The sequence below is a fragment of the Cebus imitator genome, unplaced genomic scaffold (genome assembly GCF_001604975.1).
Source record: "Cebus imitator isolate Cc_AM_T3 unplaced genomic scaffold, Cebus_imitator-1.0 Scaffold260, whole genome shotgun sequence".
NCBI lineage: Eukaryota > Metazoa > Chordata > Mammalia > Primates > Cebidae > Cebus > Cebus imitator.
The window spans coordinates 993,695-1,020,985 of record NW_016107575.1 but is presented as its reverse complement, the minus strand read 5'-3'; the positions used below and the strand labels follow the sequence as shown (position 1 = coordinate 1,020,985).

The following is a 27,291-nucleotide window of genomic DNA, read 5'->3' as shown; positions in this document are numbered from 1 at the left end:
ACACCTGTAATCCCAGCACTTTGGGAGGCTGAGGTGGATGGATCACTTGAAATTAGGAGTTCAAGTCCAGCCTGGCCAATGTGGTAAAACCCTATCTCCACCAAAAAATACAAAAATTAGCCAGGCATGGTGGCCCTCACCCATGGTCCCAGCTACTCAGGAAGCAGAGGCAAGAGAATCGCTTAAACCCAGAGGTGGGGGTTGCGGCGAGCTGAGATCAAGCTACTACATTCCAGCCTGGGCAGCAGGCTGTCTCAAAAAAATTTTTTAAAGGGCCGGCTGCAGTGGCTCATGCCTATAATTCCAGCACTTTGAGAGGCTGAGGTGGGTGGATCACCTGGGGTTGGAAGTTTGAGACCAGCCTGACCAACATGGAGAAACCCTGTCTCTTAAAAAACAAAACAAAACAAACTAGGGATTTGTTCTAGATATTAAGACAAGGAGAAACTAGAAGGAAGACTCACAATTCAACTCACTGGAAAGAGTTGTGTTTCATGGGATGGAAGTGAAGGGACCCCATTGAACCCTTGGGTTGAGCCCACTGGGGAACAGGAAGCACTCCTACCTCAGGGGCTGTGGCATTGGAGCCCCAGGCCCAGGAGCAAGAGAGGCAACATAGCATAGAAGTTAAGACCATGAATTCTGGAGTCAGATAGTCTGAGTTTGAATGATCATTCTGCTAATTATTAGCTTGGATAGTTTTCTTAACTGAGCCCTCAGTTTCCTCATCTATGTAGCGGAATAATGACAATATATACCTCATAGAGGGATTGTGAAGATTAAACAGGGAAACACACATCCAATGTTTAAAATCAGGCCTGGCTAGCTCCACTGTTGGCTGTGATCAGGATTGCTGTTAGGACACCCCCCAGGCCCAGGCTCCCCGCTACACCCATCTGCGGATCACTGAACTTATCTCAGTCCATCCTCCAATTTAAGGTGGAAAAAGATTATTCTAATCAACTTCAGGTAAACCATGAGAAAAAACATTATTTTGGGGGGAATGCATAGTCAAGACAGATCTTTCCTCATTCCAAAATATATTAAGAGGGAAAACCAAACATGTTGTATTAGTCCATTTTCATACTGCTTGGAAAAAATACCCAATATTGAGTAATTTATAAAGAAAAAAAGGTTTAATGAACTCACAGTTCCACATGGTTGGGAAACCTCACATTTATGGTGGAAAGCAAAGGAGGAGCAAAAGCATGTCTTACAAGGTGGCAGGCAAGTGAGTATATGTAGGGGAACTGCCCTTTATAAAACCATCAGATCTTATGAAATTTATTCACTACCATGAGAATAGCACAGGAAAAACCCGTCCCCATTATTCAGTGACCTCCAACTGGGTCCCTCCCATGGCACCTGGGAGCTACAATTCAAGATGAGATTTGGATGGGGACATGGCCAAACCAAATAATTCTGCCCCTGGCCCCTCCCAAATCTCATTTCCTCAGATTTCAAAACACAGTCATGCCTTCCCAACATTCCCCCAAAGTCTTAACTTATTCCAGCATTAAGTTAAGTCCAAGTCCTAAGTTTCATCTGAGACAAGGCAGGTCTCTTCTGCCTATGAGCTTGTAAAATCAAAAGCAAGTTAGTTACTTCCTAGATACAATGGGAGTACAGGCATTAGGTAAATACACCCATTTCAAATGGCCATGAAACAAAGGAGTTATAGGCCCCATCCAAGTCTGAAATCCATTAGGGCACTCATTAAACCTTAAAATTACAAAATGATCTCCTTTGACTGCATGTCTCACATCCAGGGCCTGCTGATACAAGGGGTGGGCTCCCACGGCCATGGACAGCTCCACTCCTGTGGCTTTGCCAGGTACAGTCCCCATTCTGGCAGTTTTCCCAGGCTGGCTTTGAGTGTCTGCAGCTTTTCCAGGTGTATGGTACAAGTTGTCAGCAGATCTATCATTCTGAGGTCCAGAGGATGGTGGCCTTCTTCTCACAGCTCCACTAGGCAGTACCCCAGAGGGGACTCTGTGTGGGGCTTCCAACCCTACATTTCTTTTCTGCATTGCCCTAGCAGAGATTCTCCATGAGAGCTCTGCACCTGCAGCAAAATTCTACCTGGGCATCCAGACATTTCCATTCATCCTCTGAAATCTAGGTGGAGGTTCCCAAACCTCAATTCTTGACTTCTGTGCACCCACAGGCTCAACACCACATAGAAGCTGCCAAGGTTTGAGGCTTGCATCCTCCAAAACCACAGTCCAAGTGGTACCTTGCTCCTTTTAGCCACAGCTGGAGTGGCTGGGACTCATGGCACCAAGTTCCTAGGCTGTACACAGTGGGGCCTGGGCCCGGCCCAGGAAACCATTTTTTCCTCCTAGGCCTCTAAGCCTGTGATGGAAGGGGCTGCTGCAAAGGTCTCTGACATGCCTTGGAGACATTTTCCCCATTTTCTTGGTTACTAACATTGGGATCCTTATTACTTATGCAAATTTCTAGAGCAGGCTTGAATTTTTCCCCAGAAAATGAGATTTTCTTTTCTATTGCATCATCAGGCTGCAAATTTTCCAAACTTATGCTCTGCTTCCTCTTGAATACTTTTCTGCTTAGAAATTTCTTCTGCCAGATACCCTAAATCATCTCTCTCAAGTTCAAAATTCCACAGATCTCTAGGGCAGGGGCAAAATGTTGCCAGTTTCTTTGCCAAAGCGTGACAAACATCACCTTTGCTCCAGTTCCTAACAAGTACCTTATCTCCATCTGAGACCACCTGAGCCTGGACTTTATTGTCTATATCACTATAGCATTTTGTTCAACGCTATTCAGTAAGTCTTAAAGTTTCAAACTTTCCCAAGTCTTCCTGACTTCTGAGCCCTTCAAGTCTCTAGGAAGTTCCAAATTTTCCCACATTTTCCTATCTTCTTCTGAGTCTTCCAAATTGCTCCAACCTCTGTCTGTTATCCAGTTCCAGAGTCACTTCCACATTTTCAGGTCTCTTTATAGAAGTACCCCATTCTACCAGTACCAATTTACTGTTTAGTCTATTTTCATACTGCTATGAAGAAATACCAGAGACTGGGTAATTTATAAAGAAATAGGGGAGGGACGGTGGGGAGTGGGGAGTTGGGGAGAGATAGCAAGGGGAGAGATGCCAGATGTAGGTGATGGGGAGGAAGGCAGCAAATCACACTGCCACGTGTGTACCTGTGCAACAATCTTGCATGTTCTTCACATGTACCCCAAAACCTAAAATGCAATAAAATAAATAAATGAAAAAAAAAAAAAGGCTTATTGGACCCATAGTTCCACATGGCTGGTAGAAGGCAAAGGAGGAGCACATATTACATGGTGGCAGGCAAGAGAGCCTTTCTTCTTCTCCTCCTCCTTCTTCTTCCTCCTCCCCCTCCTCCTCCTTCTTCTTCCTCTTTTCTTTTGAGACAGAGTCTCACTGTGTCACCCAGGCTGGAGTGCAGTGGTGTGATCTCAGCTCACTGCAACTCCCCCTCCCAGGTTCAAGTGATTCTCCTGCCTCAGCCTCCAAAAGTAGCTGGGATTACAGGCACATGCCACCACAACCAACTAATTTTTGTATTTTTAGTAGACGTGGGGTTTCACCATGTTGACCAGGCTGGTCTCGAACTCCTGACCTCAGGTTATCTGCCCTCCTCAGCCTCCCAAAGTGCTGGGATTACAGACATGAGCCACTATGCTCAGCTGGGAACTTCCCTTTACAAAACCATCAGATCTCTTGAGACTTGTTCACTATTACAAGAACAGAAGGGAAAAAACCCATCTCCATGATTCAGTTACCTCCTACTGGGTCCCTCCCACATTTGGGGATTATGGGAGCTACAACTCAAGATGAGATTTGGGTGGGGACACAGCCAAACCATATCACCTATAACCCATGCAACTACTCTGTAACAAGAACATGCATACACATAGCACTCAGGAAGTGTTAAAATTGCATATTTTAAAGAAAAAAGTTACTACAGAAAATGGAAATAAATTTAAATAATACTTAAAACAATATTTAAACTACATTTGAGGGACGGATAGATAAAAATTCCAGACCTCATGAAATAAAATGTAAGAATGAGATAAGCCAACAAAGTGATATGAGAGAGCTGACATGATTAAGAAAACGATGTGGTCTGGCATGGTGGCTCACATCTGTAATCCCAGCACTTTGGGAGGCTGAGGTGGGCGGATCACCTGAGGTCAGGAGTTTGAGACCAGCCTGGCAAATATGGTGAAAACCTGTCTCTACTAAAAATACAAAAATTAGCAGGACGTGGTGGCATGCGTTTGTAGTCCCAGCTACTTAGGAGGCTGAGGCAGGAGAATCGCTTGAACCCCGGAGGTGGAGGTTGCAGTGAGCCAAGATCGAGCCACTGCACTCTAGCCTGGGTGACAGAATGAGACTCCATCTCAAAAAATAAAAAATAAATGAAACATTTAATGACATGGAAGAATTGTAAATAAACTTAGCAACCTCAGTGGTTAGAACCAACATGGAAGAGAACTCAATCAGTGAAAATAAATCCGAGCATGGGACTGTATTCCGTAATGCAAAAGAAAAGGACAAAGATTAGCTGGGCATGGTAGTATCTGCCCGTGGTCCCAGCTACTTGGGAGGCTGAGGTGGAAGGATTGTTTGAGCCTAGGAGGCGGAGGTTGCAGTGAGTTGAGATTGTGCCACTGCACTCCAGCCTGAGTGACAGAGCAAGAACCTGCCTCAAAAAAAGAAAAGAAAAAGAAAAGGACAAAGAGATCAAAATGATCAGAAACAAGGTCTGAATGTAGAAAGACAGATGATGGAAATCTAGCTTTGAAGGAGAGATTAAAAAAAGAACAGAAGAAATATTTGAAGATATTAGAAAAGATAATCTTTTTAAGTTGAAGAAAGACCTGCATTTGTAGATCAAAGCTCCTCAGATGTTAGGCAAAATTAATAAAAAGCAGATCTAGATTTAGACATATTCTAGTGAAACAGTTAAATGTTGAGGGGGAATTTAACAATAATGTAAAAAAGCCAATACAAAGAATCATTTTATTTAAAAACACATAAACGGAAAAATGTGATCTGTCCTTGATTAGGAAGAGTTTCGATACTACAAAGATGCTGATTTCCCTCAAACTAACTGATAAGATTAATGTCATCCCTACTAAAATGCCAGTGGCGTTATTTTTAAAACTTTCTAAAACTGTTTCTCAAATTATTTTAGAGTAATAAAAGATATTGGGTCAGGCACAGTGGCTCGTGCCTGTAATCCCAGCACTTTGGGAGGCTGAGGTGGGTGGCTCATGAGATCAGGAGTTTGAGACCAGCCTGGCCAAGATGGTGAAACCCTGTCTCTACTAAAAATACAAAAATTAGCTGGTCATGGTGGCATATGCCTGTATCCAATTACTCAGGCGGCTGAGGCATGAGAATCACTTGAAACTGGGAGGCGGAGGTTGCAGTGAGCCAAGATCGTGCTACCGTACTCCAGCCTAGGTGACAGAGAGAGACTCCATCTCAAAAAAATAAAATATAAAATAAATAAAATAAAACATATCGATGGGGAGACACTGAATACAGGGAAGGAACAAATGAGAGTAAGGAAATATAGTTAGGTATAAACTATTTTGTAAGAAGAGGAAGAAAGATTGGATGGAATTGAATGAGTTTTTAAAAGTGAAAGCAACAATTAAGCAATTGATGGACAAAGACTAAAAATTTAGGTCAGAATTCCAGAGGACATGAGGAAATACGAGAAGGGCACAGACACCCTCAGACAGAAGGGAGAATATTCCATCCTTTCAGCCAGAGAGTCTGAAATCATCGAGAAACAGTAATATTAAAACAGAAATTATAATAGCTAATATTAACCATTGCGTTGAGAGCTAGAGAAATGATGGTTAACAAGACAAACACTCCAGGGTCTCTTGGAGCTTTGGGTCCAGGGGAGGCAGACAAAAGACAAGGAAGCAGACACAGTCATTGCAAATGGTAATAAGAAGGTATGAAGGAAATAAACACGGTAATAAGGATAGTGGTGGGAAGTCAGAATGACACTACTGAGGGAAGTCCAGAAGGGCTTCTCTGAAGATATTTAAGCCAAGACCTACGAGATGAGAGGTGTAACAGATCAAAAAGCAGGGAAGAGGGTCGTCATTAGGTAAAGAGCCTTGCCAGAGGAGGGAAATGTGCTGAGATCAGTGCGGTCAGGTGCATTGAGGTCTTTGAGGAGGGAGGTGGAGGGTAAGCCAGGCAGGACCTTGGAAACTGCTATAAGGATTTTGGATTTTATCCTAGGTGCAATGAGAAGCCACTGGACTTCAACCTGCATTTTTACAGATTCTGGGCCACTGTGTAGAAAATGGATTGGAAGGGACAGAGGGGAGCAACAACTGTCAGGAGGTTCTTTTGGAGTCTCAATAAAGGGTGGCGTTGGCCTGAACTAGGGTGGTGAGCATGGAGAAAGAGCTATAGGCAGGGTAACTCCGGAGATCAAATGTGCGGGACTCGCTGATGGGTTGTTAAAGGAAGTGAGGGAAGATGGGATGATCCACACATTTCTAGATGGAAACTCCCCACTGGAGAAAAAGATGTGGACATGGACAGACTAAGTGGTCGTAAGGTTTGTGGGGGCAGGTCAGGCCTGCTGCCCTAGGAAATTGGGAGACTTCACAGATTCTGAGGAAAGCCATGTTAAGGAAGTTGTTCTACAACATGTGTGCTGGCAAAAATAGGAGTCAAGTGGGAAGCCAGTGAGGACCTGGGCTTAATTCAGGACAGGAAGAATGGCAAGGACAGAACTAGGAAATCATCTGAAGGAAAATTTGGCAGCATATTGGGCAGGGCATGGTGGCTCATGCCTGTAATCCCAGTACGTTGGGAAGCCAAGACAGATGGATCTCTTGAGCTCAGGAGTTCAAGATCAGCCTGGGCAACATGACAAAACCTCACCTCTACAAAAAATAAAAATAAAAAATTAGGCCAGGCGCGGTGGCTCACACCTGTACTTCTGGCACTTTGGAAGGCTGAGGCAGGCAGATTCTGAGCTCAGAAATTCAAGACCACCTGGGCAACACAGTGACATCCCATCTCTACTTCTGCCTAAGCTCAGAAGTTCCAGATCAGCCTGGGCAACACAGTGAAACCCCATCTCTACTAAAATACAAAAAATTACCCTGGTGTAGCATCTGTAGTCCCAACCACTCGGGAGGCTAAGGCAGGAGAATTGCTTGAACCCAGGAAGCAGAGTTTGCAGGGTGCCGAGATGATACCACTCCAGCCTGGGCAACAGAGCAAGACTTTGTCTCAAAAGAAAAAAAAAAAACATTCAAAAATTAGCTGGGCTTGGTGGTGTGCACCTGTGGTCTCAGCTTCTCAGGAGGCTGTGGTGAGAGGATTGCTTGAGCCTGGGAAGCAGAGGCTGCAGTGAGCAGGGACTGCACCACTGAACTCTGGGTGGCAGAGTGAGACTGTCAAAAAAAAAAGGGTAGCAAATGGAAGAAGCGACAATCAAAGGTGACCGTGGGAGATGAATGACAGTGTCTGAGGGCAGGTGGAGAAGGAGGCTGGCTCTAAGAATGTTTCAGAGTGATGACAGGGCTCCCAGATGGAAATGTCTGGCAGGCAACTGTAGCTACAGAACCAGAACTAAGATCTGAGGTCCAGGCTGGTCGGCAAATGGGCCACATCCTAGATAATTGAGGGTAATTCAATCTTTCACACACAGAATCAGAATCTTTGAAAAAATTAGAATTCACACTTAAAATTCAAACTGCATTTGCTAGTCACACCACTCCACATAATTCACGTTTCTTTGAAAATTCAGAAGCTTCCTTGGGTTCTTGTGCTTCAGGGTCACCATCAGGAACATGAATTATGGTCAGTACGAGACAACTTTATCTAAAACAGAACGACCATGGTTTGGGAGCAAATGTTCTCTTTGAGCCTCGGTGTAGGAAACATACAAAGATGCTGGTCTCCTGTGTGGAAGGTTTCTATTCTCACACTTCTCAGAACTCACACAGATCACTATTTTTCAGTGTTCGCCCAGCTGACTTGCATTTTGTTTCCTGCTCTCGCTTCCACGTGTACCTTGTGAGCCATATGCTAGGCAGTTAATAACGTAGTTTCGGGAACAATACACCTGGCGCCCTCTGCTCACAGCACAGTGGAAACTTGGCTCCACCCACGCAGGATCTCCCTGGTTTCTCCAGGTTCACCTCCCTGCTGACAATCTCTTTCTCCCTCTCCTTGGCACCCATTTCTCATCTTCCTATCCTTTCATGTTTTCTTCTTTTCCTGCTTCACCGGCTTCTTTCTTTCTCTTCTGGCTGGCGTGTCTCCTTCCTCAAGCTGCCTGCTTCATCCATCTTCTCTTCTACAGTGCTCAGAGATTCAGAACAGCACTTGCTTGAATCTCATTGTCTAAGCAATGACTGCCCTCCCTGACTTCTGCCTGTTTAAAAAAAAAAAAATTCTTGTCATTTGTGCTTCATGACTGCCTGAATTCTTCATACACTAAGATTTATTGTATGTACACAATGGTGACCCCCAGGCTAAGCACTTTGAATGCATATCATGAGGGTTCCAAGGAGAGGAATTTCAGGAAGCATCTCTTTGTTCTATTTGGAAAACATAATTTTTACAATTATTCAAGAAGGTAATGCAAGGAATCTAATGAATGCTGTGGCCACATCCATGGCTGGAGTCCAAGGAGTCACTGTAAGGGCAGAATGGCTTTTTGGGGGAAAGTCTGAACACTGTATCTCAGCTATGAGTGGACATTGCAGAGTGACCCACAATACTTACCGCCTGTGCACTGACCCTTTACTTAATTCTTCTAGCTTTTTCTCCATCTCACTCCCACCTCCTCACTCTAAAGAGCACACAGGATTGTAAAGAGGTGGTGAGAGCCGGGAGATTTGTTTGGGATAGGAAATGTTGGCAGAATAGACCATCTTACGAGGTAGTTTACAGTCTTCGTGAAGACAGATGGTATAATAGTACTTTTCAATGCTTCATTCCAACAATTCAGCCACTTTAATAACCAAACAAGATGTTATTATGTGAGGATCAATGGCTAAGATCAGGGCCAATGGCTAAGACTGTGGCCAACCCCCTGCGTGACTTCAGAATAACCAATGTGAGCAGAGCCACAGGGGAGAAGTTACCAGGTCCGTCACCCAACTGCATTCTTTCAGAGTTGAACACACAACATTGAACCAGGACCCATTGCTCCCTAAACTAATTTTCTGTGGCTCCAAATAATCATTCTGCTTCAGGTAAGAGTAGTTCTGGCTCTTCCTCTAAGCTTCTTGGAAAAATATAAAAACAGACAAAGAAGAAAGAACTCTTTTAAATGACGACAAGGTCTAGGTAGGCCCTCTTTCTATTTATGTGTAAAACTCACTAATTATATTTTAATGGATTTTCTTCATGTTGAAATTTATACATTAAATGTGAAGTCTTTCATTGACATTAGAATTGGCTGAGTCTCTATCAGGAGAGCATATCTGACCAATTCTGTTAGTTCATTTAAAAATGGACATTGTGTCGACATCATGTCAAGTGGCAGGTTTAACTGAGCTTAACAATGACAGTTACAACTTTCAAAAAGCTAAAATACATGCACTGCATTAAGGCATTGCCTCTTCTTTATCCCAGTGGTCATTAGAGGCTGGGCCAAAATTGGAAATGACTCCTCCTTTTTTAGATTAACAGACTTTATTTTTTTAGAGCAGTTTTACGTTTTCAGAAAAATGAGCGGAAGACAGCATTTCCATATACCCCGGTCCTCCTTCCAGTTTCCTCTATCATTAATAGCTTACATTAGAGTGCTACATCTTTTACAACCGATGAGCCAATATTGATACATTATCATTAACTCAACACCAAATTTTTTTGTTGTTGTTTCTGTTTTCCTTTTGAGACAGTCTCACTCTGTTGCCCAGGCTGGAGTGCAGTGGCGCAATCTCAGCTCACAGCAACCTCTGCCTCCCGGGTTCAGCCCATTCTCCTGCCTCAGCCTCCTGAGTATCTGGGATTAAAGGCATGTGCCACCATGCCTGGCTAATTTTATTTTTATTTTTAGTAGAGACGAGGTTTCACTATGTCAGTCAGGATGGTCTCAAACTCCTGATCTTGTGATCCACCTTGGTAATTCCAAAGTGCTGGGATTACAGGCATGAGCCACTGTGCCTGGCAAAGACCACAGTTTACATTAAGGTTGACTCTTTGTGTTGTACATTCTATGAGTTTTGACAAATATTTAATGACATGCATCCACCAGAGAGGACAGTTTCACTGGCCCAAAAATCATCTGTGCTCCATGTATTCATCCCCTCTGTCTTCCCCCAGATCCCTGGAAACCACTGTCTTCATATCTCCATAGTCTTGCCTATGCCAGAATATCATCATTGGAATCACACAATATGCAGCCTTTTTGGATTGGCTTCTTCCACAGTGCAGTATGCATTTAAGGCCTCTCCGTGTCTTTCTGTGGCTTGATAGCTTATTTTTATTACTGAATGCTATGCCACTGCATAGATGAACCCTAGTTGGTTTATTCATTCATTTTCCATTAAATACTTCTATATGCTCTACATTTAACCAAGTTCTATGAGGATACCAAAAAATTCGACAACAGTTTTCTCCTCAAGGTTAGTCTAATTATGAAGACATATATTAGGAAAATGACATAAAAGTATATTTTAAAGCATTGAAGTATATGGTTCATTCCAAACACATGTGATCTAGAAAAGCAATGTTTTCAGGGGAACATGATACCCTGAGATTAGACACATACTTTTTGTGTATATGTGTCCAGGGTCCAAGACATTCATCACATTCTTAAAGGGATAGAATTTACCACCACCCGCCCCCCCCAAAAATTAAGAACTACTGCAGAGATGAAGAGAGGTGCAATGACCATCAGTTGCATTTGTAACTGGAGAAGAGCTCATGAAGGAGGTAGGGCTTGGCCTGAAAACAAAAGGGTGGCGGTAGGGCCTGGTTAGGTGGTCAGAGGAGCAGACAGCACCAGGAAAGGTGTGAAAGGGAGGTGGGGCAGAGAAACAGGGAGGAGGAACAGGTCTACTTTGAGTTAAGAGGAGAAGATGTAAGATTGCTTAGAAAAGGGAAGTCCTTCAAAGTCCAGGAGATATTTACACTGGGATTATACGGCACAAAATGTCTTGCTCATCCCACACAGAAAATGTCAGCCAGGTGCGGCGGCTCATGCCTGTAATCCCAGCACTTTGGGAGGCCAAGGTGGGTGGATCATTTGAGGTCAGGAGTTTGTGACCAGCCTGGCCAACATGGTAAAACCCCATCTCTACTGAAAATAAAAAACTTTGCTGATATGGTGGTGCATGCTTGTAATCCTAGCTACCTGGGAGCTGAGGCAGGAGAATCACTTTAACCGAGGAGGCAGAGGTTGCAGTAAGCTGAGATCATTCCACTGCACTCCAGCCTGGGTGACAGAGTAAGACTCCATCTCAAAAAAACAGGCCAAAAAAAAAAATTAATAATGTCTTGTGCCAACTGTTAGCAGACACACACAGGCATGCACGTGCATCGTACACATACCCGCACAAGCATTAAGATGCATTTTCTTTAAGAAATGCAGCCTTCTTATTCTCTTTGCCACTATTTTGTAGAAGAAATCCCCTACAAAAGCACTTTGGATTAAAAAGCCAATATGAAACCATGAACCCTGATCAGAAAAGAGAAGACAGGAGAGAGAGGTATGAAGGAATGATTACTTTCTACTAAGTCACATTGGTCTCAACACTTGGCTCTGAAAAGCTTGGCTTATTTTCACCTCTGAATCATGAATGAGAAAATGCCCTGCAAACTGTAAAGCACTTTGTAAATGTTCTCATTATTATGCTATTCCATCTCATATGAAATATGTTTCCTTTTCCTCTCTGCTTTTCTAAATCAAATCCATCCCTAAATGCCTGGCTTAAAATGTAAGCTTTCTTTGACTATTTCAGCAGACTATGATCTTCCCATCTCCTCCAACTCCGTCAAATTTATAACAAGAGTCTTTCACTTGGCTCAGCATCACAAACTACACTCCCTTGTTTGTTTTTGCTGGGTCTCCGTCTTGCCTTTCAGTACAAAGGTGTTCACTGTTGTTTGCCACTCACTAAAACAGCGTTTGGCACAGAGTAAGTGTTCAATAAATACTTTTTTTTTAATGGAGTCTCGCTCTGTCATCCAGGCTAAAGTGCAGTGATGAATCTCGGCTCACTGCAACCTCCACCTCCAAGCTTCAAGCAATTCTCCTGGCTTGGCCTCTTGAGTAGCTGGGACTACAAAAGTGTGCCACCATGTCCGGCTAAATTTTTTTTTGTATTTTTAGTAGAGACAAAGTTTCACTATGTTGGCCAGGCTGGTCTTGAACTCCTGACCTCAAGTGCTCAGCCCACCACAGCCTTCCCCAATGTGCTGGGATTACAGGTGTGACCTACTGCAGCTGGCCCAATAAATACTCATAAAATTGTGTTAATGACACAAAGTTTCTAGAGATGTTTTGTACTATTTTTAGTTTATGCCATTCCCATAGTAGATAACCATTCAATTACATATCTAAAAACTGGTGATCTGGTCTGAACATCTTGTCTGTTTAGCCATGAGTCCAGGCAGGCTGCAGACAAACAGCCTCATGACCCTTCTTTGCCTGGGTCAGATAACGTCTCACTAAGCATTCTTATTGCTCTTCTTTTCCTTTACCATCTTGCTTTGTTTCCTATTGATGTTCTCTTATCTGGGTCTCAAATGATACTTGCAACTTTAAAAAGTGCATTTTCTAGGACATCTCTTTTGAAGGACAGGGGTGAAAGTAAGCCCTTCTCTCCTCCCTCATTCATCCTTTGCAGCAGGGTTGACTTGGAAGCCTAGGACCCAATGCAGAGCAAACTCAGTCTCCTATGAGTGGGTAAAAACAGGGAGTCTGATTCCTGTCCCCGCCCACATCCCTGAAGATGAAGAGGACTGGCTATTTGTCCAACTGTGCTTCGTGCAGTCCTTCAAGAAGAACCACCCGTATTCCCATCACTGTGTTCCATATCTGTTTGTTTTGTTTTTATTGTCAATAAACTATATCTAGATGCTGGGTAAATTTCTACAAAAAAATTTGACTTAAAAGGCAAACCTCTGGGACCTGTAGAGAGAATAAAGACAAGTAGGTAGGTGATAATGCAAGCCAGTAAACAAACCAGCACGCAGACCATGGGCGAGGCTAGCTGGCTCTTTCAGCCTCCGAAGGGTTGGATATTGGAAGAATCTCTGTAAAGCCAGGAGTCCAGGTCTTAGCCTTGTGGTTTTGGTAACTCTATTTTACCAGTTTACTCAAGAGTTATCAGGATCTGATGTGCTGATCTATTTCTACCAAACCCCACACTAGCTTTATTATCCCCAAAGCAGAATATCAATATATTAATTTAGAATGAGAAGCATATCCTTTTAGGACAGGAATATTCAGGTCCAGGGCACTTATATGCATGGTATGATATGCACAAAACTGCTAAATTATCATTTTAATGTGGAGATAACTTGCTAAACATGGAATCAGTCTTGAGGTGTGCTTTCTCCAGGATGTAGCATAGCCTGGTGCATACAAGCTTCGCTCTGCTTCAAAAACTATCTTCCCACAGGAAAAAAATATTACAGCGTGGAGATGCACAGTCACATTCTTCTTTGCTTCTTTTTTTCTAAATTTTACAGAGACTACCACTCATACTTTAAACTTATACCTAAAAATTTAATTCCAAAGTAAGTATGTGATCACTGCAAGAAATGAAAACAAACACACAAAATAAAACAAAACACTCCAAAGATATGTAAAGTTAATAATCTTGTCTCTGCCACTGGCTCCATACCCAAATCCGTAGTAATAAATGTGGTGGGCCTGGGGTGTACAGCCCTCTGAAACTTTCACTGGGATTCTACAAAGATATGCAGGATAGTCCGGGATTTTCACGTTTCTTTTTATCAATATTACGTAATACACCATACACTGAAACTTACTCCTCTCACCAATGTATCATGGACACTTCCCTTTGCCCAATGGGAATAACTCAGACATTATTTTTAGTAACTGCAACATACGTGCTCATTTCCCAGCCTCCATGTGGTTAGATGTAGCCATGTGACTGTGTCACTGAGTTGTGTTCCATGGAGTACAGGGGGAACCAGCACTCCACGCCTTGGCCTGGCCCCTAAAAATCTCCCATGGGGATATCCTCCATTCTCTCCTTCTATCCACCATCTGCAAGTGAAGGCCTCCGAAGCTCCCACTCACAGGTGAGGGAGCCTGGGTCTCTGAATCACTATGTGGAAGGCCACTTGCTAAACCCCTACGCTGACTGTTGTAAGGATAGAAACAAATTTTCATTGTGTTAGGCTGTTAGCATTTATCTGTCACGGAAATCATAATAATGTATTTAGCATTAATAGTTGCTGTAGGAGGAGCAGCTTGAATGTTTCAACATGAAACCCAAAAAGATCCTCATGGTCCCTACTTGCATGTTAAACTAACGCTCCATCAGCTTTATGGCTAAGGCAAATATTTAGCAAGACTCAGATTGTGTAGCAGGAGTTTGGATTAGAATGATTGCCGCTTGGTCACAGGAATGTGTGATAAGAGAAAACTGTTGTATGTGTAATGTATGGACAGGAGGAAATAATGGAACACAGGAACAGATGACTTTGGTATTTTGTCCCTGGACCTAACTATGATGTTGCTCAGATTCCACAGTTAGGGCTCAGCATGAGTTGGTGAAGCCATTGACCTAGGACTCCATGTACAGACCTGAAAACACTCTAGAAGAAAACATGCTTATAGGCTGGGTGCAGTGACTCATGCCTGTAGTCCCAGCACTTTGGGAGGCCGAGCTGGGTAGATCACTCGAGGTCAGGAGTTCAAGACCAGCCTGGCCAACGTGGTGAAACCCCACCTCTAGTAAAAATACAAAAATTAGCCGGGTGTGGTGGCAGGCACCTGTGGTCCCAGCTATTCTGGAGGCTGAGGCAGGAGAATCCACTTGAACCCAGGAGGCAGAAGTTGCAGTGAGCTGAGATCATGACACTGCACTCCAGCCTGGGCAAGAGACTCCAATTCAAAGAAAAAAAAATGCTTACAGAATACAGTGATTTGAGGTCATACTAAAAAGACCATCAAATCCTAGCCGTTGGGTCAGATATTTCATTAATAAGGATATTAAAGGCCAGCGAGATAGTTCACACCTGTAATTCCAGCACTTTGGGAGGCCAAGGTGGGAGGATTGCTTGAGCCCAGGAGTCCAAGAGCAGCCTGGGCAACACAGTGAGACCATTCTTCTACAAACAAGTTTTAAAAATTAGTCAGCCATGGCCGGGCATGGTGGTTCATGCCTGTAATCCCAGCACTTTGGGAGGCTGAGATGGGTGGATCATAAGGTCAGGAGTTCAAGACCAGCCTGACCAACACAGTGAAACCCCATCTCTACTAAAAATATAAAAATTAGCTGGGCATAGTGGCAGGCACCTGTAATTCCAGCTACTAGGGAGGCTGAGGCAGGAGAATCGCTTGAACCTGGGAGGTGGAGGTTGCAGTGAGCTGAGATCATGCCATCGCACTCCAGTCTGGGTGACAGAGCTAGACTCTGTCTTAAAAAAAAAAAAAATTAGCCATGGTGGTGCATGCCTGTAGTCCCAGCTACTCAGGGGGCTGAGGCAGGAGGATTGCTTGAGCCCAGGAGGTTGAGGCTGCAGTGAATTGTGATTATGCCATTGCAACTACATTCCAGCCTGGGCAACAGATCATGATACCCGGTGTTGAGATAGAGAGAGAGAGAGAGAGGGAGAGGAAAAGGCGTTAAACATATTAAAAGTATAAGCATTTTCTACAACTTCTCAAATTATTATTAAAAAGGCCAAAAGGTGAACATGAATTTCTGATGGGGATGCTAAACAAGGTGAGGACGACACCCTGCCACACTAAGGACCTCCATTTACCAGATTGGTGGATGTCATCCGTACAGAATTGGAGAAGGCGTTATATCTCTCTTTGCTAATGATTTATAAGGTGGGCACTTACTCACACTCAAAATCTTGTAGCTCTTATTTCTAGCCCTTCTTTCATTCTACCAACTTGGACTCCTGCTCAAAAATATTCAGTGCCTCTCCATTGCTTGTGGAAACAGATTTAGACACTTCTGCTGGGCACTAAAGGCCCTTCTCAGTCCAGGACCGATCTATTTGTCCAAATATATTTTGTATTAACTGTTGGCTAAGACCTGGCCCCCGTCTGGGGCAGGGCCATCCCTAGGACATGGTCATTCCATGTGCCATGTCCATTTCTCATTCCCAGCCCTAAGCCTTTCCTCTTCTCCACACATCCAATCCCACTGGTGCCATGGGCAAAACTCAAGTTCTCTCAGTCCACCTCCGCAGAGCAGTCTGACTCCCTCCCTCCAAATTGCAAGAGAATTGGGTAGCAGGTGATTTGATGAGCGCAGTTGCACGGGACCTCACATTCAGAAAGACCATGGGCCTGGCTTCTCTGCCTAGACCCAGATGCTGGTACATTCTGGTCTCACTCATGCAACAAGTATTTATTGAGCCTCTAGGAAGTATCAGGCACTGTTCTAGACACTTGGAATATATCAGTGAACAAAACAAACCATGATTTTGTGAAACTTACGTTCTAATAGAAACAATCAGACCATTAAAGATAAACTTTATAAATAAGTAATAAACGATATTAGAAGAGAATAAATACTATGCAAATATAGCAGAATAAGATAAGGTCAGGGGTTCTTATCCTGGAGTTCCAGACTTACAAGGGGTTTGTGGATAGAATTCAGGGGATCTGTGAACTTGGATGGGGGGAAAATGACATCTTCATTTTCATTAGTCTAAAACCTTCAAATCTGACTGTAGACAACCAACCTCAGAAGCCATAGCAATACCTATACCTTTGTTACCAATTGAAATCACAGATATTTTGTATCAGATTGACAGTTGTTGCAGATTTCTGGAACTGTTATTTACATTCATCACTACTTTGTAGCTACTGAACCTGTGGTTAAATCTTGTTACTTAATGTGTCAATAAAGAAACATACATTTAGTAACTGTTTCTCAAAATTGTATCAATAAAGAAATACACATTTAGTAACTGTATCTCAATACAATCCACTTCTTTTGTAGTCTTATCTGTTTTTCCATGCATTTAAAAACCTTATTCTGAGAGGCACCCCCAGCCTTCACCAAACTGCAGAAGAATCCACAAGAGAAAGAAAAAAGGTTAAGAACACTAGGTAAGGGAAAATGGGGTACACTAGAGGACAGTGAGGGTGGAGGGGCAAGTTGCAATATTAAATAGGGTTGTCAGGGTAGGTTTCATGCCTAATGCCCTTTGGATCCAAGTTTCTACTGCTTGCTCTCCTTGGCCATCACAGTCATCGCCCTGGCTTTGCCCAAACCTTAGACTCAGGAACCCGGTGACACCATCTTGTTAGTCACCACTCTCCCAGCTGCCCATCACCTTCCCCTCTCTGGCTACTTAACACAGGGCTTTGCATTTGGAAGTGTGTCATCAACATAATAATGTCAATAGAACACAAAGAAATTCAAGGATATTTAAAAAATCTTACCTGTTGTTATTCTGCCTCCTATTTAAACATCCAACTCAAACTGGCTAGCAGACAAACTAGCTCAAATCAGCCAGGCAGTCCAGGCAGCAAATGTCTCCTAAAGAAAAGGTAAGCAAAGCAAATCCGCAGCTTCTGAAAGCCGATGAAGTGTATCACCTAGGGCAAGTGGAATGTGAGCTAAAGATATTGCCTTATGCCAAAAGAAATTCTTTAAAAATTCAAATTCATCTCCTCATATACATGCAAAAATCCTCGGAATTCTATGACAAAAAATTCTTTTTTTTTTTTAAACTTACACTTTGAAGCTGTTGAATTCTTTTTAAAAGATCTATACACGGACAGTGATAAAACACTATAAGAAAATCACAAAACTAAATTCTTCCTTAAAATGACCAAGATGCTGATGCTGTTAGCTGCAAGTCACGGGATGCTTTGCTAAAGTTGTCTTCATAAAAACAGCTCTCCTATCAATAAGGCTGGAGGTCAATGGTACCAAGGCCAGTTTACTTCCTTACCTGCAAGATGTCACTCTAATTGATCCCACCCAAAGCTTCCCATCAGACTATGATACAGCTGAAGAAGAGGGAAAGGAAATGAACCACCCCTTCCCATGGAACGCACTTTTATGGGAAAGGAGACACTTTCTCAGAAGCCTTCAAGTTTTACCTTTTGTCTCATTGGGTCACCTGACCACCACTGGAAACACGATTGATTTGCTGCAATGAACTTAGACCAATCATAATTTACCTTCTATTTATTTAGGCAGGTTTGTTACTCCCTAAATAAAATCAGAGTTCTACAACTGAGTAAGAAGACACCAGAGCTAGGGAGTAGGTAACCACATGTGTCTGCACATAGACTGAAAAGCTTCGGGACTACGTGAAAGAAAAGAACCCTAGGCTTAAAAAATAAAATTAGGCTTTGAAGCTATTCGAAGTAAAATGTACATCTGTGAAACTTTTCACTAAAATAAAAACAGATAATCCCAAAATGAAATTCTTCCTTGCATTCTATCACTTAATTATTATATTCCCAGAACTGTTCAAAGCTGTCTAGAAGTATATCCTTCTCATGTATTCAGTACATGTATATGACTCCTTCATACCTGGCACTATGGTGCTTTTGTGGTCTTGTATAGTCTATCTTTCCCTTCCTTCATATGAATAATTTCTACTAATGAGGTAGACATTATTATCCCACTCTACAGATGAGAAAACTGAGGTGCAGAGAAATTAACTCATTTCCCTATCATCATCCAGTTAAAAGTGATGGACCTGGGCCGGGTGCAGTGGCTCACGCCTGTAATCCTAGCACTTTGGATTTACCAAGGTGGGCAAATCATGGGGTCAGGAGTTCAAGACCAGCCTGGCTAACATGGTGAAACCCCATCTCTACTAAAAATACAAAAAGTTAGCTAGGTGTAGTGGCCGGTGCCTGTAATTCCAGCTACTCAGGAGGCTGAGGCAGAACTGCTTGAACCCAGGAGGCAAAGGTTGCAGTGAGTCGAGATTGTGCCACTGCACTCCAGCCCAGGTGACAGAGTAAGACTCTGTCTTAAAAAAAAAAAAAAAGTGGTGGAGCAAATTTTCCTGATGTTCAGTCCCTGTTTCACCGCTTCCATAGGGGAAAGGCAAGACATTTAAAAACAAAACAAAAATCTCTAATACTAGAGAGGAAAAAATGTATGCAGCAGAAACAGATGTAAAATATGCTTTGGGGAGAATAAAGGATAAATTACCTCTGGGGATGTGGGCTGGGGACTAGGAAAGGCTTCATGAAGGAAACAGTATGTGAACTGGGTCTTAAAGGATGGGGAAGACGTGGAGTTGAGGACACTCTGGGCAGAGAGGCTGGCATGTACAAAGATAAAGATGTGCAGCCATTGCTTAGGATGCATGAGAGGCAAGAGTGGGAAACAGATTGGGAAGGGAACTTTGGTCAGGTCACGATGGGATTTACGTGTCAGGTTAAGTAAGGTGCTTAAGGTTATTATGCAGGCAATATGGTGACTCTGAACATCTCTGAGCAATGGTATGCAGCGCGCAGGAAGACAATGCTGTCTACAATGAGTTATGTCAATTAAAGAAGAGGGAGTGACTGGAGTCAGGGACGCCTGGTTAAAAAAGAAAAAATAGCGCAGCAGTCCAAGGAGGAGGTAGGGATAGGCTGAATCAGGTACTGGCAGCAGAAATGAAGAGGGATGGAAGAATGTGAAAACCTATCGCAAAACAAAACAAAAAACAATGGGTCCTGGCAGTTGACCTGCAACTGCTGGAGCTGAAGGACTAGGAGGTGGTCACTGTTTACCAGAAGCAGGGAGGAGATGAGCTCCATTTGGTAGAGGTGTCCAAGAAAGCAGGTGGAAATGTGGGACAAGAGCTAAGGAGACTATGTCAATTCAAATACCAGTCTCAGAGATCTGGAGATGAGCTTGCCAAGACAGCAAGCAGAGAGGGAAGAGAAGAGAACTTAGATCCAGTCCATCAAGAAAGGGGGTGAGTGGAGAAGCACATGGCCCCTAAATGATCAGGTTTCTCCCTTCCTGGTTCCCTCCTTTAGCCTCTTAGCCTCTCCCTCCACACCAGTGGTTATAGAACTGCTCTGTGTAAATATATCCCCTAGGGAGTAAATTCAAAATGCAGATTTCCAGGTGCAACCCCCAGAGATTCCTGAGTCAGCGGGTTTGGGGTTCTACCTGAGGAGTCTGCATCCTTAGAAAGCCAGCCCAAGGACCACACTTTGAGAAATGCTGCCATGTAACCTCTCCCTGTGTGATCTCACCTCAAAACAATCTCTATCTCCCATTGAAAACCCTTGGCTGAGCTCCAGTCCCACCTGGCAACTGAGCAACCCTATCTGAATATCTCCTAGGTACTTTTGACTCAGCATGTTCAAAATTGAATTCACTTTTTCCCCCACACCTGGTGCATACAGAGTAAAGTACAAGTTCTTCAGCTTGGCATACAATCTCCAGCGTCATTCTCGACCACTGTCTCAGTTTTGCTTTGCATGTTTAGCAATATTATAATTTCTCACAGTTCCTGGACATTCATACCTTTCTATCCTATTTGCTGTCCCCTGCCAGAACTCACAGTGCAGGGCACAGGCATGTCACCTCCTCCACCCCAAACACACTCCTTGCCATTTGTCCCTCTGTGCTCCCTTTTGTCCACATGCATCCCTTTTACTGCTGCACTCATTATATTGTATTGTGCCCCTTGCTTGGTGGTCTTTCTATGAGCCGGAGCTCCCTGAAAGCCAGGGCTGTGGCGTATTCCCTTTCATACTCCGAGCTCCTGCTACAGAATCTCTAGCACATGGTAAGCTGTAGCTGAACACTTGATGAATTGACTTTCTTTCTTTTTCTTTCTTTTCTTTTTTTGAGACAGAGTTTCCCACTTGTTGCCCAGGCTGCAGTGCAATGAATGGCGCGATCTCGGGTCACTGCACCGTCCGCCTCCCAGGTTCAAGCAATTCTCTTGCCTCAGCCTCCTGAGTAGCTGGGATTACAGGCACGTGCCACCACATTTGGCTAATTTTTTATTTTTAGTAGAGAGAGGGTTTCACCATGTTAGTCAGGCCAGTCTTGAACTACCAACCTCAGGTGATCTGCCCGCATTGGCCTCCCAAAATGCTGGGATTAAAGGCATGAGCCATCATGTCTAGCTGATGAATTGACTTTCTTGGAAAAAGAAAGAAAGACAAGAAAAAAAAGAAAAAAACAGAGAGAGAGAGAGAGAGAGAGAGAAGGAAGGAAAGAAGGGAGGGAGGGAGGGAGGAAGGGAGAGAGAGGAGAGAGAGAAGGTATGACTAGGAATGTTGAAAGAAAAAAACAAACTAAATAAGCATGTGAAGGGAGGGGAGTGGTTCAAGAGGAGTGAGGCCATTAACAGTGTCTAGCTCAAGTTTGCTTAGAAATCAAGCAGGGGAAGGGCTGAGAAAGGGCACCGGATTGGGCATCTAAGAAGCCACTGGCAACCTCAGAGCAAAGAGTCAGTCCTAACAGTCCTCTGGCATGACAGTCAAGCCCCTCCAGGGCTGGCCACATAAGAGCAAGCTCTTTCATGTCAGTGGGAGGAAACCTCACAATTGAAACTTCACACTGCACAGAAATGCACAGGTCCACTGATTCATGACTGAGGTAGGCTTAACTTGGCTTAACAGGACCTGTAGGCTTTTATAAGAGCTCTCCTCAGCCTACCTTTACTTCTACCTCCACCCCCAAGCTTCTTTCTGCACCATTTCTGCCTATCTGTCCGAGTTCAGCCTGGACGGCAGGTCAGGGAAACCAAGCTGTTACCTATTTCCCATTATCACAGAAATTTCTCTGCAGGGTTGGGTTGCTTCTCTGAACTGCTTCTCCTGTGCAAATCCATCCTAATCTGCCATTCCTGCAACCTCCAACTAAATCACCCTACCTTCTGTGCACCTCCATTACAGCTTCTTTTCATTCATAGGCTGATTGCATTTTTTTTTTTTTGCCATAATTCCTTTCTGCTGAATGCTCTTATGGCATCACTTTGCTTTTCCTGCACCCCTGTTCAGGTGTCTGATCATTTTTCTTCTAGGAGCAGAAGCATAAAATGAATGATATTTCCCTATTCCCCTGATTTTGTCAGGGTAATTTCTCCAAGACTGCCATTTCCACAATGAGATTCCCTTTGCCCTTAAAGCCACAGCTCTATTGTTCCTCATTGGAATGCAATGTCTACTCTTTTAAATTCTCTGTGAGTGTAATGTCTTGTCACTGCAGCTTTCAGTTAAAGAGTCTTGCTATTAAATACTACTCTGTTACAAATTGTATCATTGAAACCGATCAAAGCTTTAAAGCAGAAAGACAAAGTAATTTCTTAAGAATAATCCAAACAAAAATAGGTCTCTATCATGACTTGTTAAGAAACAGAATTATAAGAAAAGGAGAGGAAGAAGAAATAAAGAATGTGTGGAAAAGATAGAAAGATACAGAGAAAAAGAAAATTAGACACAGTCAGAAAGAGAGGAAAATAGAAATAGAGCAAGAGACCAAAAGAGAGGTGTGATATCAAAAGACAGAACTTGAGATAGTGACCTACCTCCCCCAGGCACATCCTCGAGAGAGAAACCACAGGCTCCGACATGGAAAATAAAGAGCTGTCAGGAAAATATGAGCAACATACACCAAGTGAGAATAAGATACAAGCCACACAGACATCATGCTATGAATACCCTAAGAGTAATACAGACATACACACCTAAATGCATACACCAAAAAGAGGGTTATCTCTATCCTGCGGCCTTGAAGATATTGTGATGTTGTGCATTTTCACATCTATAGGCAAAAATGAAAAAAAAACAAAGACGCTTTTTTCCATATTCTGTAAGCAAAATGAACTTGAAATGAGGTCAAAGCTCCCCCATGTTCACTCTACCAACTCCCGAGAAAGATGTGACTTGTACCATTCTGTAGAAAGGCAGATTAAGGAGAGTAACTGGTATGGATGGTTACTAAATCCTTTCCAGTTTTCTTGCCTTTATTATTGTTTCTCAAAGCACCCTGAAGTTAAATCGTATTTTGGAAATCTAGAGTTCCATGTATTGCAAAAAAAAACCAACCAACCAACCAAACAAACAAACAAAAAAAAACAAGTGACTTATTAAATGATTGATTAAACTCCTTAGAACACTGAATGCTAACATATTTACTAAATAAATAAAATACAATGCACACTGTCTCTAGCCAAATGGGACAGCTCCCAGACCCCTCTCACTGTCTCAGGCCCATGCCTGGCCATGCCTTCTCTGCTTGGAGCACTCTGTGGTGTTCTCTTCTGCTACCTGCCTAGCTCTCCCCATCCTTCTGCCATCTCCACCCATAAAACAGGACAGATTCTTTCAGGTGGAATTTAAGAAACTATATTTCCCTCCAAACTAGTTTCGCCAAAGTCACTATGCAACTCTTGTGGCTAAATCCAGTGAATGCCTTCCCGCTTTTTTGTTTGTTGTTTGAGACAGAGTTTTGCTTTTGTTGCCCAGGCTGGAGTACAGTGGCGTGATCTTGGCTCACTGCAACCTCCGCCTCCTGGGTTCAAGTGATTCTCCTGCCTCAGCCTCCCGAGTAGCTGGGATAACAAGCACTGCCACCACTCCCGGCTAATTTTTTGCATTTTTAGTAGGGACGAGGTTTCATCATGTCGGCCAGGCTGGTCTCGAGCTCTTGACCTCGGGTGATCCACCCACCTTGGCCTCCCAAAGTGCTGGGATTACAGGCTTGAGCCACTGCACCCGGCTGCCTTTCCACTTTTATCTGATGTGGGCCTCTCAATAGCACGCAGCACTGTTGACCTCGCTAGGATGTTGAGGAATTCCCCTGTCCTGGCTGTCCTGTAACTTCTCTGCCCTCTCCTCCATGGGGAGCCCTTTTTCCTCTTCCCATGCCTCAAATACTGGTGCTGCCCAGGCTCTGTTGCGGATCATCTCTCCTCCCAGCTCCCATGCTCTCCTTCAGTGACATTTCACTGTTAGTTTTATACCTTGCTGTCACTTGACTGCAGTCACCAGAGGGAAAGGAGACAATTAGTATACTCAGTCTGCCAATTCATGAAAGAAGATCTAGGCTCATTTCAAGAATATTTTTCCATTATATGATACCAACTATGCTAGCTCAACTGAACGCAAGTTTTGCATCACATGCGTACAGCTTCAGTCATGGTGGGCCGAAGAGGAGGTGAGTGTCTGTCTGTACGGCTCCGTCTTGTTCCCCTTTTATGGGACTCTATTTCCTTGCCCAAGATGGTTACCTTCTTATGGGAGGGAGACTACTTGTAAAATGTTTTCAGTTGACACAAGTGATCTTCATTTTAAGACTGCCTAGAATCACTCACTGCTAGACAGCAGCTGGAATGTACTTAGAGGCAGTTACTGAATGCTGGTCAGTGCTGAGTTCAGAGGCAGTCCTACAAAGCAGGGACCTATAAAGCAAGATGCTGCCAATCCAGTTACGAACACAGGGTACCCTGTGGATGACAGAGAGTGAGCAACAGCCAGGAAATGCTCTGTGAGCCTAGGGAAAGATGAGACAAGAGTCAGTGGAGTTGGTCACAGGGAGGTGTTAGAATAATACTAACTTTTATTGAACCCCTACTATGTGTCTGCACTGTATACAAAACTCTCTCTCTAATCTAACCCAGCCTCAGGGGCTGTGGTGAGGACTATATGAAATGTCTTTTATCAAGTTCTTACTGTTGTGCTGGACACCAGAGAGCATACGACGCATTGCAGCTATCATCCATTGAACAAGTACGTGTGCAGTAGTCACCATGTGCTGGGCACTGCACAGTTACTGGACGTACAATACCAAGCAAGAAAAACATGGTTCCTGTCCTTATGGGGCTTACAGTCTAGAGATGCCCTGTCCAAGATGGTAGCCGCTAACCACCTGTGGCTATTAAAATTAAAATAAAAAATTCAGTTCCTCAGTCGCACTAGCCACAATTCTTGTGCTCCACAAACATAAGTGGCTACACTGCCCTTATGGCAGCAAGTTCTACTGGCCAGCACTAGAATGGGGCAGAGAGACAGCAGGGAGTTACATACCTGTGTGGTGAAGGCTGAGATAGACATTTATAGATGAAAAAGGAGAATGTTACTCTTATTCTTCTTTCTCATAATCAAAACACAGAAACTGAGCTCAGAGAGGTTAAGCAGTTTGACCAAGATCACATAGTTAAGTGGAAGAGCTGGGATTTGAACCTAGGTCTGACTTACTCCCATGCTACCTTGGACTGTTTTGTGGAGGAGGTGAGCCAGACACAGGAAGAAGCTGGTTAAAGAGAGAAGATGGAGAAAGCACCCCATTGGGACAGTGGGTGGGAAAGTGACAGCTTGGGCAAAGGCACAACGACAGTGATGTGTGAGGCTGGCAGTGGACTATAAGTAAACCAGTCTGGCTAGAGAAGCAGTGCCTTGCTGAACTCACGTCCTTAGAAAGCTAAACTAGGACTCACCTGCCTTGATGAAAAGCCAAGGCGCTAGAAAACTCAACCCCACCTGCAGAGGCTGAGTCCTTAGAGGATGTTAGCCAGAAGCATGGCATGGCCAGAACCACGTATTATGAAGATGGCAGTATTTAGGATGACCTAAGCCAAAACTAAAGTTAGGGAGACTGGTTAAAGATTGCAGAGAGGTTAGAAGGGAAGGAGATAAATGACAGGTGTGGAGTAAAGAACACCAGAGTGAGAGAAGAGACCTATTTCTAAGCTTCAATACTGTGTGACATTGGGCGATAGATTTTACTTCTTTGGACTTCATTTCTTCAACTCTCAAAGGGCAGGGCTGGCCCAGATGACCTCTGAGGTCCCTTTTAGCAACAGTAGCCTGGGATTCTGCAAATGTGAATGGCATTAGGTTGAGAGAAGTGGTAGGAAGTGTAGCATTGATTGTGGGGGCAAGGAAGACGGCAGAGTCCAAGATCACACAGGAAGGGGCTGTGATGTGCCACTAACAAAGTATGAAAGAGCTTGCCTTTTTTGGTGGGGGGAATGGAGGATGGAGAACGGAAAGGATAAGAAGCAGTGAGAAAATCATTGGGTTGTATTCAAGAAAGTCACACAGTGTTAGAGATCTTTATTTTACACCTTAAAAAGATAGCTTCTCAACTTTGTTAAACCCACGATCCACAGTCGGAAATAAAATTGACATCATGGTCCAGTACACTTGTCCAGTACCTATAATTGAAACAAAAGGTTTATGAAACAATAGTTTCCCTTACTAAGGGCAGTGGATTCTAATATTTTCTATTGGATTCCATTTCATTCTTTTTTCAAGCCCGTTGCCATCCGCTGCATTTATTTTATGATCTATTAATGTGTCACGACCCACGGTTTTAAAAACAGTCCCTAAGAGGAGACTCAACAAGTCTTCCTAAGTTGGAGGGGATGGAAGGGCATCCTATCCAAGCATACGGGAGACAGCTGGAGAGGCAAACCTGGAGAGGCTCTGAGCTGGGGAGAGTTTGGAGAATGTTTAGCGGAAGCCCTGATCGGAGAGAGCGCTGAGAAAAGCGAGGACCCAGACAGTTGTGAGCTCCCATTCAAGTGATGGGGGGCGGGGGGGCGGGGGCTCGGGACAGTGTAGACGCGAGGAGGCGAAGATCAGGGTGGCTTGGAAGCCAGATTCCGGCAGGAAGCCGGCGACCACCCCGGGGGCTGCGTTTCCGCGACGTGCACGGCAGGTCTTGGTGCCTCTGACCTCGTGTGGCTTTCCGAAGCTCCTCCACTCACCCGCCCTCCCTGGGAGCACGGCGCGCTCCCACTCCTTCCTTCATTCATTTCACTCCTACCTCCGTGAGCACCAACCGGCTGCGAGATGGGCGAACCACTTTGCCAGCCGGGGGCTCTCCTTAGGGTCGGTTCCCCCCCAGGCCAGCACGCGCGCACCCTCGCACACACACACACGCGCGCGCGCGCACAGACACACGCGCGCACACACACACACACACACACACACACGAACACACACACACAAAGTTCTGGGGACCCTCTGCGGACCGGCTTGGCTGCGCTGGGCTCAGAGCCGTGCGCCTGCCCGGCCCAGGCCGCCCCACTAGCGGCTCCCCGGGGCCCGCCCCGCGCCCAGTCCCCCCCGCGCTGCGCGGCCGCCCCTCCCCGCGCGGTCCCCTCCGGCCGCCGGCGCGGCTCTGCCC

At 44.2% G+C, this 27,291-nt stretch overlaps 1 long non-coding RNA gene across 1 annotated transcript; it reads right to left on the bottom strand.

Moving 5' to 3' along the window:
- Window positions 1–17,617: 17,617 nt before the first annotated feature.
- LOC119467100 lies at window positions 17,618–27,199 on the bottom strand. Its single transcript, XR_005195628.1, has 3 exons — window positions 26,929–27,199; window positions 25,837–25,972; window positions 17,618–17,709 (listed from the first exon to the last, which is right to left on the bottom strand). It is a non-coding gene; the product is annotated as an uncharacterized LOC119467100 (long non-coding RNA).
- Window positions 27,200–27,291: the final 92 nt, after the last annotated feature.